We start from the raw sequence: 20,996 nt of genomic DNA, 5'->3' as shown, positions 1-20,996 counted from the left end.
GCTATTCAGGGCAAACCTTCCTCTTGCAGGTTTTTCTGTTGCTGCTGCTGCTCCAAACTTCTCTGGGTAGGGAGAAGCCCCAAAGCACTTCAAGGGGGGGAAATCCTGCATTTGGAGGGAGAAGGAAGCATAGATGGAAGCAAAATGATTCTAGACAAGGATATTCTGTGTTGCAGGGAAGGCCCAGCTTTTCCAAGGTGCCTGTTTATTTCTGAAATTGCTTCCCCAAAATTCCTGTTTTCTCAGCTCTGTGCAATTGTTGTGGTGCACCTTCTGATCATTTCAACCCAAATCCCTATTCCAGGTCCCTGTGCAACACCGGGAGGGTTGTTGGATTTTCAGCCTGATCTTGAGCTGCTGGGGTTGATCCAGCGCCGTCAGTGAATACATTGCCTGATTACCCTTGGCACAAGTTTTCCGGTGGAGAAGCTGCAGCTGGGCCCTTTCTGACTCAATAAATGCACCAGGGAGGTTTATGACGGGAGTCTTTGACAGGCAAATGCCTTTTAAGGGTCTGAATGCTTTGACAGGAACAATTCTGCATCCTCCAGGGCACCCCCTCTTCCATTACGTTGTTCTGCTATCTGATTTTCAACCGTTTCAAGTCAGCCGCCACCGCCAGATGTGCTTTCTCTTTCGAGGGGTTGCCTTAAACAGGCAAGAAAAGATAAAAAATAAGGAAGGCCCTTTCTGACCGCTGGATGCCCCTCAAAAGTTCAGCTTCCTCAGTCTGGCAGAGGGGAAAATGTGCTCTCTGCTTGAAGGATTTGTGCAGTCCTGGCTGGGAATGGCTCATGCCGCTGGAACTTCCTCTCTCTGCAAGAATTGCAGCAGCCACATGTGCTAAGAGCTCCCGATGTGCTGAGGACTTGGTGTTCTACCTGATGCCCTATTAAGCCAAGATTTGCCCTGGGACAGTAGTTCTGGGAAGCCCCCCTTGTTTTCCCCATAAGTCACTGACACTGTGTCGCTCCAGGACACCCCTGGAAATCGAGAGCAGCTCTGCTAAGTTCCCCAGACCCACATAGGCTAGAAACCGGCCTCCTCCCCATCTCCAGGTTCTTATCGAAAAAAGAAAGAGGACAACTTGATAGCCATGAAGTCACAAGAGCCATGCGGGGCCCTGACCTTTCGTGACGTATCTGATTCAACACCTTGGCTCTTACGAGGACCGTGCGACAGACGAGGCTGACGGTCAGAGGCAGTCGGGGAGCACCTTTTCCGACTAAGACGCTGTATTAAAAGGCACAGGTTTTTGCAAGCTGCCGCTTAGGCCTGTGGATGCATTTTGTTAGCTGGAGAAGACGCTGCGGGTCCCGCTGATTTTCTGTTACCGTAACCGGACCTGATGGGAACAGGGAGGTCGGCCGTCGTCCCACCCCCGGGCAGCCAGTGGACCAGGTCTCTCTGCTGCGGCCGTGAGAGGCCTCCTGCAGGTGGCCTGAGCAGACGGGGGGGGGGACATCGGGGAGTCCGGCGGGAGGGAGGAGGACGGGGCCGGTTCTTCCCCGCCGGGATCCTGGCCGCCACTCCTCTGCCTGCCGGCAGGGGGCGGCGTCGGCTCGCTTTTAGCCCTCTCCGTCGAAAAGAACATTCTGGCGCAGGGAACGGCCGCCTGCTCGCCCATCGCCCCGCGAACGGCGCCGGCTGGGACGGCGCGCGACTCCGGGGTTTCCCGAGACCGCCAGGTTGTCCGTTTCATGCGCGCCCGCCTTTCCAGAGCCTGGCTTGCTCCGGAGCCGCGTAGCGGAGCAGAGACTTTGTGCCTGTTGAGACGCCGAGCAGGTCCCTTCGCGCGTCCCCCGGCACCGGGGCTGCCCTCCCGCCTGAGCCGCGCTGCCCGCAGCTCCGGGCTGGCCGATCAGCTGCTTCCTCCCGCGCCTCCCGGTCTCCGCTAACCGTCGCTGACCCCGCTGTGCCCAACCCCCGCCCGCCAGGCCCCCTGGTGCCGGTCCCTCTCCCGGCGAGGGCGGAGGAGCGCGCCGGCAGCCCCGCAGAAGCAACGGGCGCCCCTCGCGTCGCCGCCCGCCGGAGCGCCTGCCCGCCGCCGGCCCCGCGCAGCGGCTCGGAAGGGGATGCCCTCCTCGCCGCCGCCCCTGCCTCGCCGGCTGGCCGGGCCGGGGGGCTCGCAGGAAGCCGCCGAGGCCGGGAAGCCCTTCCGATCCCGGTAAGGAGGCCGTCCGAGCGGCCGCTGCGCGGAGCATCCGCGGCGCCGCGCTCCAGCTCCGGGGCCCGGCTGCCGGGCGCGGGGGGTGCTACCGCGGCCGGCTTGGCGGGGCTCTTCCCCTCGGGGCCGGAGGGCGGCCCCGGCCCCGGCCGGCCACTGCTCGGCGCGCCGCTCGGGGCGGCCCTGAGCGGCGCTCGCCGGTCCCCGCGCCGCCCTCTCGCCCGGCCGGAGCTTTGCTGCCGCCGCCGCCGCCGCCCGCCCGGGCTCAGCGGGAGGCGGCTCAGCTCGGCTCTCGCTGCCGGAGGGCGCGCGCAGAGCGCGGCGGGGACCCCGAAGGCCGAGCCGCCGCAGCGCCGCTGCCCGGGAAGCGCCGGGCGCCCGGCTGCGCAGGCGGGCGCGCCGCGGGGGTCGGGGGCGGGCGGGCGGCGGCGCTGGCGGGGGACGCGGCCGGGGCTGCGGGGAAGCCCAGCTGGCCGGCAGGTTGGTCCCGGGGTGATGACGCGTTTCCTGCTCTCCCTGGGCCGGGGGCTCGCCGCCGCCTCCTGGCGAAAGCCGGCCCCCCGCCCGCCGCCCGCCCGCCCGCCCGCCCGCCGCCACCGCGCGGGCTGCGAGTGGCGCGCCGAGCCGGCCGCGGAGGAGGAGGCGGCGAGGAGGCGGCGGAGGCGAGGCAGCGCTGCCGCCCGGTCGCGGGCTGCCTGGTAAGAAGGCGGCGGCGGGGGGCGGGCTGGGCCGGCGCCGCTGCGGCGCCCGGGCAAGGTCAGCGCGGCCGGCTGCGGCGGAGCTGCCGGTGCTCCAGCGGCCGGCGCCACCTGCCCCGGGCTCCGCCGGCATCCCCGCGGCGGAGCGGGGCGCGCGGGCGAGCCCGGCCGCGGTTCTCCGGCGGCGGCGGAGGGGTCGCCGTCGTCCCGGGGGCGTCCGGGGGCAGCCCGGGTCTGCGGGCGGGCGGGCGGGCCGGCCTCCGCCCTCCCCCGCCGGAGCCGCGGGGCGCGCCTCGCCGCTTCCCCTCCCGGCCCGGCTGCCGGCGGGGCCAGAGCCGAGCTGCGCCGGTGGGCCCCTCTCGCGGGCCGAGGGGGCCGCCGCCCCTGCCCGCTCTGCCCTGGCGGCGGGGGGCGGGGGCGCTCCCCATCCCAGAGTTCTGCCCGCGGGGCGGGGCGGGGCGCGCGCGCCGGGCTCGGGCGCCGGGCAGCCTGGGCGGTCGCCCGCCTCGCCCCGCGTGCCCCGAGGTGGCGCACTCCAGCCGGGCGCGCCCCCTGGACCCCCCGGGGTGGACCGGGCCGGACCAAACTGGTCGCCTGGCGCGGCTTCGGAGACGCCTCCTGGGCCGGGAGCCCGGCGGAGCCTGGACTCCCCGGGAGGTGCGGATGCGTGGGGTGGCGCAGCGCTGCACAACAGCCTTCGCAGGTAGGGCCGTGCCTGGCTGCGGAAAGGCTTTGTCTGTGCTGCCTCGCGGGAGGAGGGCCGCGTCAGGCTGCGTGGCCTCGGGGGCCTTTGGAAAGCTCGGCTCTGGTGCCCCCCTTCCAGGTGATGCGTGCTGCTCCCCACGTCGGCCCCTTAGGGTGTGGACTTCAACTCCCAGGATGCCCCAGCCAGCATGTGTGGCATCCTGGGAGTTGAAGTCCACACACCTTAAAGTTGTTGAGGCTGGGAAGCGCTGGTTTATAACGCAGCGATAAGTCGGGATGGATCGGAATTCAGCGGCGGGTGGAATCTTCTGGATCGCGCGTCACAGGCGGCCAGGGATGCTCCCGCAAAATCGCTCGCTGCGCCTGGATGTGCTGGGAAGGCCGCCCCAAAAGGGGGCCGCCCTGATGAGAGGGGCTGTGCAAGGAAGCGCGGGAGCCATCTTCCGGGGGCCGGGCGGGGGGCTGGCAGGACATCCCAGGAGCCTGCTTCAGCTGCTGGCTTGACAGTTCTGGGGGGAATTAGGGGCCCCGGGGGTGCCTTCTGGAGATGTCTCTCAGGGCGTTTTTCAAAAAAGTTCACAGTGTTAAATCTAATATCAGGAGCGACCCTTAATTGCCTTTTCTGCAGCTGGCAAGGGGTGGGTGCATCCTCTGCCTGTCATCTGGTGGGTGCCTGATGTGCTGGATGCCACGCTGGCAGAGCGGTTGGCTCCAAGCAGCTGTTCCACACCAGCTCAGCCCGTTCGGCCGCTCAATCTGGGTTAGCCTTGGGTACAGGAAGCCTCCTCTCCAGCCCCTTGGTTTGCGGTGATTCGCTCTTTGTGCGCTCAGCCACGCGTGTCGCTTCGTTATTCCGGGCAAAGAGAGGGAACGGTCTTGGCACCAAGAGGGCCCGCAGAACCCCGCGAATGTCCGTTCCCTTCTTGCATGAGCAGGCACAGATACTCCATTGCAGGTCTTAAATTTTTCAAGTTCATTACAGGGTTTCCAAAGAGGGATGTCACCTGATTAAAGGAATTTGAGTGGATGCAGGGATCTTAATTATGCGGTTAAGCCAAGCTGCATGTTGGTTAAGGATGGAGCAGGTGGGCCTGGTGCTTGAAGGCATTTTCTTTTCCTCCTGCGTGTCTCTTAGGAGGAAGGCAGGATCGCCGGACCAAAGGGCCCTGAAGGGCCAAATCCTGCAGGAGATGGCTCTTGATGGCGCTTCCTCTCCACCCTCCTCCATGCCAGAAGGCTGGACTGGGCATAAAGCCTTCTAGAGGGGCACCCCACCGGGTGGGTCGTCCTCCCCTGCATGAACTGCTTGGGCTCGTCCTGGGTCTGTGAAGATCTGACTTCCCTGGGTGGGGGGAGGGCAGTCCCATGCCCTGGATCTCTGGATAGACGCAGCTGTTTAACCCTCCCTTGGGAATATTGGTTCACGCGTCTTGCTAAGCTGTGGCTTGACATAATTGGTTTGGTTCTTGCAGCATGATAAGCCACGATGATGCCTTGCTAGACTTGGATTTGCCCAGGACGTCATGCCCCTAACCAGCAAAGTACATGATGGTTTAGCGGGCAGCCTTTGCATCTGATGGTGACTCCCCAAGGCTGAGAAATGTCCGCTCCTTCTGGCAGGATCTGGACTTTCTGTCTGCAGAGGAGGAGCCTACTTTCCCCCCAAAGAAAGAGAAATGATCTCAACAATATGTGGAAGAGGTTCCAAAATTCTCAGCCCATTTTTCTTTGGGAGACACACTTCGGTTGGTTCACGTGATGTGCCGAACGTTTTCAGCTTGGTGTGGTTTGGGCTTCGAATGCAGTTGGAGCCCGGTGCTTTTCTCCTGAAAACTGCAACCGACGGGCCGGTGATCTCTGAACCCGGGGCGCGCGTTTCTCTTCCGAGCACATTATCTCTCATGCCCAAGGGATGAGGATCTTAGTGTGCTGTGTGCACGTTGTCCAGCCTTATGGTCAAAAACGACTGAGCTAATACGTGAAGCGAGTGGAGCTTTCATTTATCTTAAGCAATAAGGCAGTTTCCCTCCTAATCAAATAATATCTGATAATTAAGCGGAGGTTTTGAGCCAGGGCATGAATATGCATTGGAGGGGGAGGGGGAAGAGGAACCGAATGTCGGTTGGCATGGTGAATGAAGCATGGGCACCCTCGCTTGGGGGTGGCGGTGGGGGATGACAGAGACCGTGTTCCTGCAAGAATATTTATCGCTTTGAGCTGAGATAGAGCCTGACATTTCTGCAGTGGACAGGCATGCTCAAAGCCACTCTGCGCGGCACGTTCTGTGCACTTCACTAAGTCATCAATTTGTTTCAGCTGGTTGTGGGTGATTCCGCAAGTTGGGGGTCACGCGGGTACGCAGGGTATAAACCAGGCCATTTTCGGTTTCAATGGGCTTTGCCCATCACTTCCCCCCGGTATGGCGAGCTGGCATTCCAGGGAGGGATGGTACCAGGGCCTTCTGCCCTGGCACGGGGGTTGAGCTCCCGAGCTCCCACAAGGCAGGACTTGGCTCCTGGGATGGAGCTCCCTCGCGACTGTGGCGCTTCACATCGAAGGCGCATCTCCTTGCCAGCGTTTGGCAGTTGAAAAGGGGGCCTCGCGTATGTATTTTTATCCCATTCTTCACTGCCAGTTGTCAGCGTACATATCACAGCTATTTTCACACCAGTTATAAATGACCAAGGGCCCCAATCCCCTTATTAGGCTTCACTGCTCTTGATGCAGGTGATCTTTCGGCCTTCAGATTTGTCGAACTGCGTGTTCATCTCAGTCGCAGGTTGAGGATGCTGGGGCTTGTAGTCCAGCACACCTTCAGGGCGGTTAGACTGGGCAGATCGTTCGTTTCTTGGGCCATTTCGTTGCAGTCTTTATTTTGGCCTTGCCTCTGGTTCCGTTTGTGCAGTGGCTGCGGACCGCCCCTTCGGCGTGGGGTCTGCGCTCCGTTCGTGATGCTCTCGCTTCCCCTCCTTGCACGAGGGGGCTTTTCTCCCCGTATCCTTTAGTTTTGCCGCCACTAACACCATTTTTTGGCTTCGAAATTGTTTCAGTCTCTTGTTGGAATGTGAGGAAGGTTGAGGACAGCACAGGCCCTTGGTTCGCATCAGGACAAATGGATTTTAATATACATTGCCTAAAAGTGGGTTCTGAAACAGGCTCGTTCATTCCTATCCATTATCTGCATCCCACCAGTAGAGGGGTGTCCGCAGGGTATGGTCAAGAGGGCAGCTTTGAGCCCACCACCAGGGCTGCCCTCTTGACCTTTTTGACCAGGCCCTGCAGATGCCCTGGCATCAGTGCCAAGACGTTCTGGCCGCTGTGTTCCCAGGCCCCGACTCCGGGCCTCCTCCTGCTGGAATCTCACCTGGGTGGCCATCTTCTGATCGGGCGTTCCACCATCCAGTCACGGGCACCTGGAGATTCCGGGGTGTAAAGAGGTCAGGAATTTGGACACCTGGGGGGCGCGTATTTTTAGGACTCAGGGGAGCATCCCCTTTATAGGAACAAGCTGCAGACAGAAAGTCAGCTCTGTGAGGAGCACAGGCCACTGAACAAGAGAAGCGAAGAAAATAAATAATCTTGGGTTTGACCTTGTAGAGGCTGCCCAGGGAGGGGTTGGCGTCTTGTAGCATGCATGGGAAACCAAGCAGGTTTGCTTACAAATGAACATCAGTGAAATCCAGTTTGCTGCAGTGCTTGGAAGCGTAGAACGTTCTGCTTGGGAATTTTCCTCTGCAAAAAAAACCCCAGAACAACTAAGGGAAGGCATTCATCACTAGAGGCAGAAGGGTTTCCAGAGGGGTTTGGCTACCATAGTGTGCGAGAAAGCCACTGTGTTTTGGAAACCATTGTTTGCAAACTTCAGTTAGTGGCATTATGTGAGAACTAGCCTGTAGCAGCTTCCTTAACTAACCATTGTGAACATGATGCATAAACCTTGCAACGTGTGGGCTGTGCTCACCTGCCTTAAAAAACTATTACTGTATTTAAATGTATACCCATTTTCCCGAGATGTACGAGACATCATGTCTGCAGCCCAGCAATCCAAGCCCATCAAGGATCCTGCAGTTCCAACAGCAGCAAAGAGGTGCTTTTGGAAAGCTGGGCTACTGACAAAGCAGGAGATGCCTGTCTGCACTGGAGGCGAAGCGTCTGGTCAGCCCTGCGGTGCTTCATGGCAGATCCGTGCAGGTGGCATTACATTTGAACGCAGGGCATGAACAGCACGTGTGTGGGTGCCAAGAGTTGTGACTTGCTGGGAGCGAGCTCCTTGGAGCAGTTCTCTTTGGTCAGGCAAGCGAGACTGGGGTGGGATCGGGCAGCGTGGCGGAACAGAATTAGAAGAGGCTCAGGCAGGGCCCAGGAGAAGAACAGATCCTTCTCGTGCTCAGGTGTGGACAGCAAGCAGACACGACACGGGAGGAGATTTTGCTGATTTCCACTCAAAAAAGTCGGGCGCGTGAGTTTTCTTTTTTGGTTCATGTTCGCTTTTCAAATTGTGTTCTCAGCTGCCGACATGGGGGGGAAATGCTAGCTAGCACAGTTGCGTGTCCTTTTCCTTCTCTCTGTCCCCGGCAATTTGCGTGTGCTAATGCTGTTCGGCACAATTTCTTTTATTATATCCTCTCCTGAATTTGGCTCCATCGCTTTCTACCTGAGCGGTGCCCTCTGGAAGGAATCCTTGCACGTAGGAATAGTTGCCCTGCCTGGTATTGTGGCTTTCCACAGAGGAGCTCAGAATAAGCCCTTGACTCTTCCACGCTTTCATACCACATCCTTGTAGGACAGGCCAAGAGAGCAAGGATTCCAAAGCCACGGTAGAGATGGGTTGGACTTCAGCGCCAGAATCAGACTCAGAGTCCAAGTCTTGGAAAGAAACAGGTTGGAAGAGTCCTTGAGTCAACATCCTTGAGCAAAACCAGCTGATTTCCTATCTGGATTAGTTTGTGCAATGGGCAAATCTTTGAGGAGAGGACAGGAGTGGAGGAAGTGCCTGTGAAAGGCCCCTTGTTATTCCCCCCTCGGCTGATCCCTGAACTGGGGTGACCCCCGCGCTTTCCGAAAGGCCCTTTAGCTTTAAGACTTACTTTTTGGGGTACCTCGAGGAGCTGCCAGTTCTTTGTCCCCGTGTTGACCTTGAGCTACCGGGGAAGGCCGCTAAATGCCTTGATGAAGATCGCCCCGTTGAACTTTGGGCAAACAGCTTTTGTTTGTCCCAACGTGAGCCTTCAGCCCACCCCCAATCCCCCACACTCTGTGGCAGGCTGAGGGAACCCTCAGCTTACAATCTGCAGTCAGGCATCTCGAGACCAGCTTGTAATTTTGTCCGTGCCGTGGAAATGGTGGCCCCTTGATTATGCAGACTGAGATTACTGAGGTTAGATTCTCCCCGGTATTTGGTTTTGCCTCCCCTGGAGCCGATACAGCGAGAGGATTTGTCCCTACGTAATTGCACTTTTCATACGTAATGCTTTTGTAAGGACAATCAGCTCCTCGACAACTTGCCGAGTTGTAATCAGAAGACAGAGCGCTGCCACTCACTCGCCTGGGTGGGCAAGCGTTGGCTCCCTTCCTTTTGGAGCTGCTTGGCAGAGGGGCCTGCTCGTTCCGCTGGGTACAAGGGCAGAACCTGCGCGTGAAATACGAACTGGGGTTGCCTGCGGTTCCAAAGCACGGCCTTGTCCCTGCAGGTGGTAGGAACTTGCTCCTCAGCGCTTTTGGGTGGATGAACGCAGAACGCTGCCTACGGAGTGGGTAAGCCAGCACCGGCTCACCCTCTGCAAAGCAGGGGATTCTGCCCCCGTATCCTTCAGCCCGCGTTGGTCTCAGGGGCGCCAGGCTGGGCCAGACTGGCCCGTGACATTCTTAATGCTCTGCACCCTCCAAAGTAGAGAAGGACCATCTGCTCTGCATTTCCTCCATTATCCAACTCTGCAGGTAGGAGCAGCAGGTTATTTGCCCACCCCACCTGATTTGAAGGCCATCGCTTTATATGGAAAAACCAGTTTTTCAGAACATGAAAATCCAGCTGCGAGAAATAGTTGCTTGTTGAGTTGGCATGCCTCCTAAATCAACGCTTCTCTTGAAATACTTTGAACCGCAAGCTGTTAGGAGCAATTCCACAACCATATTACTTTTAGCACAGCAGTTCATATCAAGAAAGGCTCCATGGCCTGAGAAGGTCGATTGAGATAAAAGTGGGGTTCAAATGCTGCATTGTGGACTGCAAAGTACCGGGTGGCTTTTTGCATTCAGAGTCCAGATTCCTGGGTGAGAGTCTGTCTTTGCTCTGCAGCCCAACTTTAACCCAGTTTATGCTAATCTAATTTAGCCACCCTTTTACCTGCTGCCTTTCAGGAGTTCTAGACTACACCTCCCAACATCCCCAGCCAGCTTGGCCCATGCTGTGCAGCCCAGGACATCTGGAGGCGATTGCATTAAAGCAGCTGGACTGACTCCAGAGTCTGTTTCAAATTGTTTGAATGCGGAGAGTGAAAACCCTCCAAACAGTGACATACATTTGCCTTGAATCTGATTCACTTATCTTGTTTAGAGGCCACACACGCTCCTCGCCATCTCTGCAGGAGGAGAATGTCTCTCCTGAGTCTAGTTTAAGGGTGGTTGTTTTTGAGGGCCTTTATCAGAATCCTTCCAAGCAACTAAAACAAACTGGAATGACGTGGGATTTCTTTAATCAGATTTTTCTCCTGCTGTTTCCCACCCACATGCACTCCCTTTTAAAACCAGCTGCCATGTTTGAGGGGGGTGCATGTTTGAGAAAAGAGGAGCCATTCCCCCTCCCTCCATTCAGTTGAATAAGAAAGAAGAAACATGGCTAGCAGTTGTTTCAGAGGCTGTGGCTCAGTTCACAAATTATACTAAACTAAGGCTTATTTTAACCATAGTTTGGTGAACAAGCTGTCATTGGAGGGGTCCATACAACATGTTGAGCCATAAACTGTCATGACGGCTGAATTCCTCTGTTGGCCAATGCGCTCCATTATAGCTTGGCACCATGGTGCAAACCCAGCCTAAAACGGGAGCCAGAAGGTGGTGTCCTGAAGATGGGTTAGACTACAGGTCTTGTACACGAGAACCAGCCAGGGTCTTGTTGGCTGAGATTTATGGAAATTGCAGCCAGCGCAGTGTCCTAAGGGACCACAGACAGGCCCCAAAAGACATCCCAAGGCCCTATTTACTGACCAGTCCTCAAGGCCCTCCAAAACTGGCTGAGGTCCCTTCCCTTTGATCTTCATGCACAGGAGGATACGCTGGGGAGAACTCTTCCTGCAGTGGGTGACATCTACAGTTGTGGTGCAGCCCTTGGTGATGGAAGTTCCTGATGCCTGGGTAGGGTGACAGGTGAGAGTGAAGAGCATTAAGAGATGTCAGAAGCAATGATAGACTCCAGGAGACAGGAAACACATTTAGTGACTCCACTTCTCCCCTTCCTTTTCATTACTTTCTAAACCGTCCTTGGAATCTGAAGAGAGTCAGGGTGTGGGAGAGTATGAAAGGCGGAAGATGCAGAGCCAGGAGTTGGGAAGCTCGCCCGCTCTTGTGCTCCAGCCTCCGGACCCAAATGCTTGCTTCTCATTTGGTTTGGAGATGAGGCCGCTGCAGCGTCAGATCTCTCTGCCATCCAGTTGAAACTGAAATCCAGTGGTAAAAAATGTGCAATCCCCATGGTGAGGCTGTGGGAGGATAAGTAGGTGGGGGTGAAGCCCAGGGCAGGCCAGACCTTCCCCTGGCTGTGGAATGCCAGAAACGGCTGTGGAGTTGGAGACCATAGGCCAGATGGTGCTCCAGAGGGACCGGGTACTTTCTGGGTTAACAGGAACAGCAAAAAAGGACGAGAGGCTCTTGGGGGTTGAGGAGGAGACCATTTTTGTTCCCAACTGCTCTCTGTGAAGTCCCAGAGCAAAAACTGGTACAAATTCAGTTGGTTCCTTCCTGTCCGGATGAAACTGGGTGTTGTGGATGCTCAACCTTGTCTAAAGTTCCTCTGATTTGCACCCTGGGGAGGCTCCTTCAGTTTGAAAATAGAGCTGCATTTTCTTCCTCCTTTCTCACACAATTGAGTAAATGGAGTCTGTGAAGAGAAAGGCCCGGGGGGGCCGTGGAAGAAATTAGATTTCTCTCAGTACAGATAAGGGCAAAGATGCTATAATCCACTTTGCCATCTGACTTGTTCTTCTCTCTGGCTGCCTCCCCATAACAATTAAGATCAGAGGTTATGACAAGAGGTGCCACAGGCACGAAGAAACCAGAGTTTATCCTTCTCTTGCACTAATTCACATAGGATGGTCATGGGAAAGTTCATGTGCACAAGCTCTGTTGGAGCATGCTGTGCAAATGCACAGACAACATTCAGCTCTGGTGTTGAGTCACACGCTTCGTTGCCACGTTAGACGAAGCCAAAAGCATGGGCAGTTCGGCTCTGGCTTGGTGGAATATAAGAGTTCAGCTCTCCTTAGTGGCTGACCATAGTTTATGGCTCACTGCAGTGAGAATCCAGCCAATGGTGGTTTATTCAGCAGATGCTGGTTAAAACATGCCTTTGGGCCAGTGCAGTGGTGAGCCCAGCTTTAATGTGAATTAAAGCTGAAGGGTTGGGACTGCAGTTCCTCCGCCACGCAGGTTGGGGATTTGGGGGTTTGCGGAGGTCAAGGCTGGGAAAGACCCTTCCAGATCAATACCACAGACAGAATTTGCCCGCTTCCTCTCTGTCCACTCTTCGCCCAGTGAGCCAAAAGGACTTTGGGAGAGGCTGTAAGCCTTGGGAAATTCACTTAACTGTTTGGGCTCCAACAGGTGCTGAACTTCACGGGCCTTTTAATGCTCCAAGAACCATGACGTTGATGGCAGTTGAGGATGGATTACACGCGCCTGACATTTTTGAGGCAGCTGTGCTTCCTCGGAGCAGCTCAGGATGGTGGGGAGCCCCCCCCTCTTGCTGGCCACCCCCAGTCTGTCCACGAACACAACACAAAAATCGACAGTGGCCTTGAAAGCTGCCCCTGTAGCGATTGAGGGCTTGCCCTGACCAGGGAGACCTTCCTCTTCGGTGCCAAGGAAGCCTCAGCCCTCTGGACAAATCAGGCAAAGTGGCCCCTGTGGTGGTTGCTCTGGGAAAATGTCCGGGGGCAAGAAGAACACTGTGTGTGTAAGTGGAAGAGATTGCCCCGTCTCCTCCTCTGCCCTTCCCTCACCGGGCTGCTCTTCGTCAGCTGTTACCTTCTCTGATGGCTCTGTCGTGGCACTTCCACAGGTGATGCTCTACAGACAGGGCCGCGCCTGCCTATCTGAGCTTCTGGCTAAACTTGGTTTTGTGGCTGCGAGCATGCTCAGATTGTCTCCCTCCCACCTCCGCTCACGGGTTGCACAGTGTGATGATCCAGCTGCTGAGTGAAGTTACGTTGCAAGCCCTTAGTGCATCTTGGCCTCCGTTTCCACAATACAGAACTTCTGTTCAGCTTTTGCATAGCTCTTCTCACTCCCCATCCGTAAGATTCTCTCCTTTCTCTTAAATCAGCAAGTCCCTTTATTTACGAACATAACACAAAAGTGCCCAACTGGCCCAGTGGTTCCTGCTGGAAGCCCCGTGGACCAGCTTCCACCAACATCAAAGGGCTGGATCCACTGTGGTTGACTAAACTGAAAGCCGATGGGGTGCTCGCATCTGCTTCGTTCGGTTCTTTGTTAATCCACCTTTCTGCTAGGAAACCCAAGGTTTCCCACCCCCCAGTCTTCTCCTTTAGGCTCAGAGGGAGGTTGGGTTCTCACACTCAGTGTGTTTGTTTTGAACAAGGTTTGTTGAATAAGCCACGGTTGGATACTAAAGCATAAACCATGATTGACAGATCCTAACAGCTGGGTTCACACAAAATGCTACGCCAGAACTGAGCAGTTGAGGTTTGACTTTAATATAATATATAACCCAGTTTTTAATAGGAGTAGGCCCAGATTCATCCAGGTTTGTCTTTTCATAATTTAATGAGGATTTGGGACCTAGTTTTCTCTGTGTGTAGTATCGTGCTTATATCTTGTCTTGCTTTCTCGGAACTGTATGAGTTTATAGAGGCTTTCCAAGTTGCCTTCCACCCAGATTGGCCAACTCAAGACCTACTTAGCTTCTATCCAGTTGAAGCACTGAATCTAGGTTGACCATCAGATGATGTGCTCCTACTGAGGCAGTTGTCACTTTTAGCATCTTGTTTTCAATTAGCTCAGAGAATCCTGTTGTATCAAGAAGCACAGATTAATTATGTGACAACAGGGGGTAGATAGACAGCTGTTTTATTATCTCTACAAGTTGCAGAAGCATCTTCCAAGGTCATTCTGTTGAAATCTTCTCACCTAGCTCTGATTGTGTCTGTATTTGGGGTTACCTGCTAAAGTATATAATAGGCCTAAAGGAGCTTGTTAAATTTATTCTTAAAGTGAAGCGAAGACAAGGCTGCTTAAGCAGGATTGCCTTTTATGGAGGCAAGTTTTGTTGTAGAGCTGGGAACACATTCAAAGGGTGTGTGAGGGGGAACAAAGCTGTGCTCCATCAGCATTTTTGGAACTTAAACGTTCAATTCATCACCTATTCAAAGAAAAGAACTATTCATATTTTTCTGTCCGCTTGATTGCTTAACTGAAATGCTGTTCGCTGTAGTCTTGCTACCTTACACTTACAAATGAACAATGTAAGATTGCTGTTGAACATGGGGTGGAGAGCACTTTCTTGGGATGGGAAATAGGTAGATCCATATTTGCTGATATAAGCAAGGGCTTTTGTTTAATTTCATCTTATTTTGCATCCTGTTCCTCTAGCTGCAGCATGGCCTCTCCAGCTGTGATTGATCAGCATGGAATTTGGTATGCATACTCAAGGCACAGTTCTCCATTTCAAGTTCAAATTTGTACTCACCCTAAGGGGAGGCAAAAAAATGTTGGGCTATGCCTTACTGAGTTATCTCATTAAACATTGTGATACTTTGATTTCTTTCTTTGTGTTATAACTCAACCTGCCGTGTCCTACCTTGGCTGGGATTTCTGGGCGTGCAAACCCCATGAGCCTAGAGGGTACCATCCGAGGAAGGCTCTGTTACCCACCCAGAGTAAATTTGCAGTTTTTGCCTTTTTGCATTTGCTGCTTTCTCTGAGAAACGTGCATCTGACTCTCTTGTTAAATTCCCTTTAGAGGCTCACAATACACAAAGCCATCTCTTTGACACTTGCATGGGAGCGTTATGGAAGTGGAAAGAAAGATAACATTGTTGGCATTCCGGAAAGCCGCACTTGGGCTGCTCTCGCGTTGCAGTCCGCATCCTCGAAGTAGTCCTTAAGTCAACAATGGTCTGCTTGTGCAGAGTTTGGTCCCCTCTGGTCACAGCAGCTGGCCACGATGAGATTGATTCTTCATGGGGACATTCCATCCCACGTTCATCTGGATGCAAGCAGAGACTTGGACAGGCTTGGGTTTGGGGCCAAGGGGGGCCGTTTTCGCTGCTGGGAGAAACAGAGTGTGACTAGGAATATTTGCCAGGAGCAAGGAAATACCAAGAGCGTGGTGGGGCAGAGACTTGCGGCCCCCCTGCAGTAGCAGAATTTTCTTGCTTTGTACATCTTTTTAAAGCACTGGGGAACGCTTGGCTGCTGAAGCCTGTTGTGATTGGCTGGACTGCTCTGATGTCATGGCAGGGCAGGAAACCAAGCTGCACGTGTTTCTGGCTGCTTCTACCGGCTGATAGAGGAGAGAGAGAGTAAGGAAGGAGAAGGCCGGGGCAAAGAAGGTGGGCCTTGGCAAGACGCGAGCGGAGGGGGTTGTTTTAGAGGAAAGGGGGAAGTTTAGAGGGAAGTGAAAATACGAGCAAAGAAAAGAGGTGCAGCAGAGGTTAAAAAGAAGTCAAGGCATCACCCGCGGGGAGATCTCGGCTGTGGCCCGCTAGTGCAAGCTGCGTGAGCACTGTGTGGGTCACCTCCTGCCAGGCAAGGACTGGAGAACCTGTGCTAAACTAGAGCCAAATCCAGTTCAGTTGCCTGTAGGCTTCAGTCGCTGTTAACCCAGGCTGAGCTGCAGCGGAACCCCTTACCAGCCCATCTGATCTAAGGCAGCTTCAGCACCACCTGCTCTGCAGTAGATGTTACCGTTACCTGTGCACGTATCGATGTGCTGCGCTGTCTTTCATTTCAGGATTGGAAGATGGCTCAGCCACCGCTGTCAGCGGCATCGGATGGAATCCGGGGGGCTCAATCCCGCTCCTCCCCAAGGAGCTTGTTCTAGCCTGGCGGTCTGGTGGATGAGGTTGGCCAGGGAGTTCCGTGGCCAGGGGTGGTCTTCACCAAGAAGGCAACCTCTCCGTGCCTCCGTGGAAGAGCAGCTCCGCCTCACGGGGGCTCAGAGGCTCAGCAGGCAGGATCCAGCCTTACCAGGCCTTGGATGGGGGCCCTTCCCAGGATCCCAGGGCTCTAGGCTAGTCTGAGGAACCAGGGACCAGCCTAGAACGAGGCGGCCACAAGCCTCGTCTGTGTGTTGGCTGTGCTGAGGGTGATTTTTTAAGACCCTTTTATTGCATTTCTTGGTAGTTTTATTCCACCTTCCCCCATCACTGCTCGCCCATAAGCCTGCCAGCGGAGAACAAAGAATCGCCCGTTCCTCAGCAGAGTGATCGGCGGTGGTGGTGCTGGCCTGCTGGCCTGCTGGCCTCTTCCTTTTGCAGGACTGTTGTGTTCGTGAAGTTGCCAGACTGCCTGAGGCAACAATATGAAAAATTGACAGGTGCTGCGTCTTAAGCAATATAACTTTTTGTGCAGTAGGATAAGCCAGGCTGAAGTCTTTTTCTTTGGATTCAGAATGAGCAGATCGAAGCTGGAGAAGAATCTGTGCAAGAGCAGGAAGTTAGCGCAGCTTGGCTCAAATTACTTGCTAATTGAGGAGGGGAGACTTTGGGACCGGTCTTTTCACCTTCCTGTTAATGTGTGAATTGCCAGCTCGGTTTGGCTGAATTGCCAGCCTGGCTTTCTTGTGTTGGGCTGATCTCTCTCCAGCTTCCTGGGTTTATTGATCTCCAGCTTGTTGGCCTCTTTCTCCTCCGTCTTACTTTTGGGGCCTCGCCTTCATGGCCAAAAGACCTCAGACTTTTGCAATCTCCTCCCACCCTTCCTGCTTCTGAGGCAACCCTCTCGGGCCGTTTCCACTCCAGATTCCTGTTTCGGTGGAGGATGGCCGTTGGTCGCAGGAGGAATGGTGGCCGGTGGGGAGACTGCAGGGGCCACATCAGAGATCAAAAGCAGAGGCTTACTCCGCCTGGGTTTTTTCTACCAACACTTGAGCAGATCTGGTCTCTCCTACAGCCCGGGAACCAAGGTTGCTTCTGCCCATCCTTCCCAAAGTCGGCTTGCTATGTTCAGCTCCCACCACCCAGGTCTACTTTTGCAGGAATTCTTTAGGCCAGTTCATGGAAGTTTGCAGACACCTTGCTATTCAGTTATTCGACCAAAATAACTGAATGAAATCTCTGCCTACAGCAGCCTTCCCCGAGCTGTTTCCTCCTAGTCGTGTCGTACCCAACTTTGGGAGTTGCGGGCCTAAATTCTCCAATGGGAAACCCCGTCAGCATGTTCCCGATACATTACAACCGGCGGGTGGGTTGCGTATATTCCTACTTTAGCGGCCTCTTTTCCAGGCCGTGCAGCTGTAACGGTGAGAATCTGTTGGCAGAAGCAGCGCCATGCAGAATGCAGATCACTGGTGCCTTCTGATGCCAGACAGAAACCTATTTATTCTTAGCTGTCTCCACCCGAGTTTATTTCCAGCTGCAGTTGAGTTATTCTGATGCCTCATTTTTTGAAATGGGCCTTGAGTCACCCTGGAATCAAACTCCTGGTCTCCTTGATTTCAGCATGGAGCAAGTGGCAGTGTGATGTGTACCAGGGCAGCTTTGTGGATCACGTGCCTCCTCCTGATCAAGCATGGTGCCTCATCACATTATTACTACTGGCACAAAGGGAGCTTCAGCCCAGAAGGACAGCTTTGAGTTTCAGCCTTCAAAAGAGGGGACCCGCTGCTACTATTGATGTTTTGGGGGGTTTATGCATCCTTCTGCCAGGAAATCTGCAAGATTTCCCCCGTTGTACTTACTTAAGAAGGTTGGTTACTCTTCTACCATAAATCATTGTTTTCCAGTATTGGGGGAGAGCATCCAAGGGATTGGATATAGCTGTAATTTGGCTTTCCATGCATAAGATTCCCAGTTCGACCTTCCAGAGCTCCCATCACATTCGTTGATTTGATCTGATGTCAGCATTAAAGGAACTGAGGTAGAAGAGCAAAGGAAGGCCCAGGAGAAGAAGAGGTGGTGGTTAGTTTTGCTGGCCAATTGCCTGGCAGTGTAAGTCAGCAAAAGGTACGAAGGGAACTTCTTGACAGAAGAACTTGGTTGAAAGCTGCCGGTAGTTTGAATAAGAAACGTGACCGAGTAATCATGGGTGCCAATTTTGCAGGAACTGTACACCTTTGAGTCAATATTCGAGGCCACCGTAAGTTCAAAAATGAAATGGCTTGTTGTTCAGGCTGTGTACATTTAGCCACATTTGGGCACAAAGAGGTCTCGGGGAATAGATATTATTGGAGGGCTGCTAATCCTCCCCCCTGCCCCCCCGGGATTGCGTGTTTTGCATAAGAGCTGTTCCTGGTTCCTGCATTGCTGAGCAGACATTAATAGCGCTGCAACCTGAGACTCCCCGCCTTATACTGTATTGTCGCAGCAAAATCTACTTTTGCAGCAGCAGGTCTGAAACCCCCGATACTAAAAAGGAGACACGCTCAGCCACAGGAGAGCAGTCCGATTGACCTTATCAACCATAGAGAAGATGCTTTGATCGAGGGTACAAGCTCCAGAAAAAACATGGCTTTGTGTCCGGCAGACAAGACCTCTTGGCTGGTGTAGCGAGGCCACTGGCAAAGGTGGCGGAATGAACTGACCCAGTCAGCGGCTTGATGGTCTTCTGAAGGGATGGACCGGCTCCTGGGATGGTGCTGAGTTAATTTGCCCCCTTCGGAAGGAATTCCCAGTGCTCCAGAGGTACGTGCTGGTGGATCGAGTACCGTAGGGAAAATACCATTGCCGCATGCTAAGTAGGCAGCGAAGGCCTTAGAGAGAAGGTGTTTGGGTGTGTGCCAGAAATATAGCACAAGAGCTGAATGGCCTACGGAGCAAAAAAAACTCCTTTCTAATTCAATTTGCATTTCATGGATTCTGCAGAGACCTTGATCTGCAGTCTGTTCTGCAGCTGGAGTGGCAAGTGGTCCTTAGAAAGTTGCCTTTGTTTACTCACCTGCTTATTTACTTACTCAGGGTCCTACGACACCCCAGTCCAAAGACGCTGAGCAGCTTCCAAGTCCTGCTTATGCTAATTAAGGTTAAAGCAACATGAAGACGCCAGAATAATTGAAAAAACCCACCTCTCCATGCCTAGCGCCTCCGCTGTCATGTGGGTCTTCCTTTTTCCCTTTTGCTTTCTTTTGAAGCTTTAAAGTTTTCGCTTGGAAGGTCTTGAGGCTGCTGATCTGATCAATAGAAAGGTTGAAGATTGGTGTCCATCAGCCACAGAGGAAAGTTTGTGGGGAGGGGCAGCACCCTAAGTCTGATTCGAATGGTGCCATGGGACAAGAGGTGGTTGCAGGCAACTCGGATCTTGGGGGACGTGATCCAGGAAGAAGTTCTCCTGCTTAAGTCCCAATGAGATGAACAGGAGGAAGTCAAGGACCCGCTTATAGAAGCACTTAGGTTTTCTCCTGATTGGTGCTAATAAATGTCTTGGCCTTGTTCCATCCTGGGATTACAGCAGTGTTGGCATTCCAAGCAGAATTGGGAAGCCCTTGGGAATTATTTCAAGCTGTTTGGGCGTGATAATTAAAGCTGGGGCTAACAGAAACCTTTAGCGCCAGCTAGTGGATGTCCCAGGATCCTCCTCTTAAGAACATAAGCTGTGCCCTGCTGGATTGGACCCCTGACCCATCTGATCCAGCCAACCGGCTGCCCAAGGTAGCCCACAAATCTCCCAGCAGATGCCCTTCAGAGGCAGCCCCACCGCCATCATGGCCAAGAGCCGTTGATCCCCCAAACTTCCATGAACCCAGTTGCGAAGCCAGCCAAGCTGGGATCCAGCCCCTCGTCTTGTGATAGTAAGCTTCAGAGTTGAATTATACATTGTGTTAAAAAGGATTCCTTTTGTCTGTCCTCACTGTTGTCTTCATCCTGCAAGAAGCAAGGAAGGGTGGTTGAAAGAGCAGAACTCCTTCCAGCGGCACTGCTTGGAATCTGGGTACTCAAGATGAGTCACCGGCGTGGCCCTCCAGATCGTTCTGAAATGCAGCCTCGGCCTGCAGGGCCAGTGACGGGTGCTTAGAGCTGTTGCCCTGCAACACGTGGTGAGCCAGAATTTCCAGGTACCCTGCACAAACCTTGCGTTTCTTTTGTGCAGATGTGCAAAAAAAGCCTGTATCCAAGGTCAGCCAGGCAATTTGGGCAGTTGCCCTGAACATCTGGAGAGCACCAGACCGAGGAGGGCTGTAGTAGGGAACAGTTGAGCCGTGTTGATGGTTGGAAAAAAATACAAGACTGGAGTTCCTGTTGCAGAATACACAAGTTTTAGTTGAGATTGGTATCCTGTTTTTCTGTCACATTGGGCATAGCACCTCGCTAGCTTTGGTTCATCTGAAGAAGGTAAGCAGGGCTGGGCCTGCTTGGTACTTGGATGGAACACCCCAGGACTGTAGAAAGAGGCAGTTACGCACCAGATCCCTGGTGCTGCCAAGCAGCTGCCTGGGGGTGCCCATGAATCTCGAGGCGCTGAGCTTGTCCTGAGGAAGGCTCCACCTGGGCGTGTGCTCCTCCGAAGCTGCATCCGGGGAATTACCGCTATCCTGGGGAGGGAACGGTTCTGCTGTGAGGGGGGTAGCTAGCAACCCATGCTCCGCGTGCGATGGAATGTGGCGGCCCAGGAGCCAGCTCCTCCGCCCCTATCCGGGGAATCGGGTCCTTTGGCCTGAGACAGCAAACGCCGCCTTCCGGTGGCTAAATTACTGTTCTGGCAAGCGTCAAAGATGCCCCTTGGGAGCCAACTCCTCATCTGCCAGCGTATCCACGCAGCGCGGTGACTCACCTGGGCCACCTACACAGAGCAGAGGGCTTGACACACCGGCTTCGCCTGATCTGAGTTTTGCCATCGTTACCATGGGAAATTGATCCCTTCTGGGAAACAGGCCCAGGAAGAAACAGCAGCGCTACGCTTCCAAAATGCCGGGGAGGGAAGTTCAGGCCTGAGAGAGAGAGAAGGGGGTGCAGAGGGGGTCCCTCTGTCATCACCCCCTGCCTCTCTGTCCCACCTGGCAAGCGAGGGCCCTGCACAGCCCTCCGCTCTTGCTGCAGGCG

At 54.5% G+C, this 20,996-nt stretch overlaps 1 protein-coding gene across 5 annotated transcripts in view; it reads left to right on the top strand.

Moving 5' to 3' along the window:
• Window positions 1-2,031: 2,031 nt before the first annotated feature.
• Window positions 2,032-20,996, top strand: part of TLN2 (talin 2) — an 86,286-nt gene continuing 67,321 nt past the window's right edge. For 2 of the 5 annotated variants that reach the window (XM_088148272.1, XM_088148269.1), the window contains exon 1: window positions 2,678-2,865. The gene's annotated coding sequence lies outside the window, so the exon portion shown is untranslated. Of the gene's footprint in view, window positions 2,168-2,677; window positions 2,866-3,425; window positions 3,569-18,332; window positions 18,645-20,996 lie in introns of those variants that run through there. The other 3 variants (XM_088148270.1, XM_088148271.1, XM_007424396.3) reach the window with 3 other exon arrangements.

Source organism: Python bivittatus, unplaced genomic scaffold (genome assembly GCF_059951505.1).
Source record: "Python bivittatus isolate LINGU-HERP-01145 unplaced genomic scaffold, Pbiv_v1 ctg000530_np1212, whole genome shotgun sequence".
NCBI classification, from domain to species: Eukaryota; Metazoa; Chordata; class Lepidosauria; order Squamata; family Pythonidae; genus Python; species Python bivittatus.
This window is presented reverse-complemented; position numbering and strand designations above follow the sequence as displayed.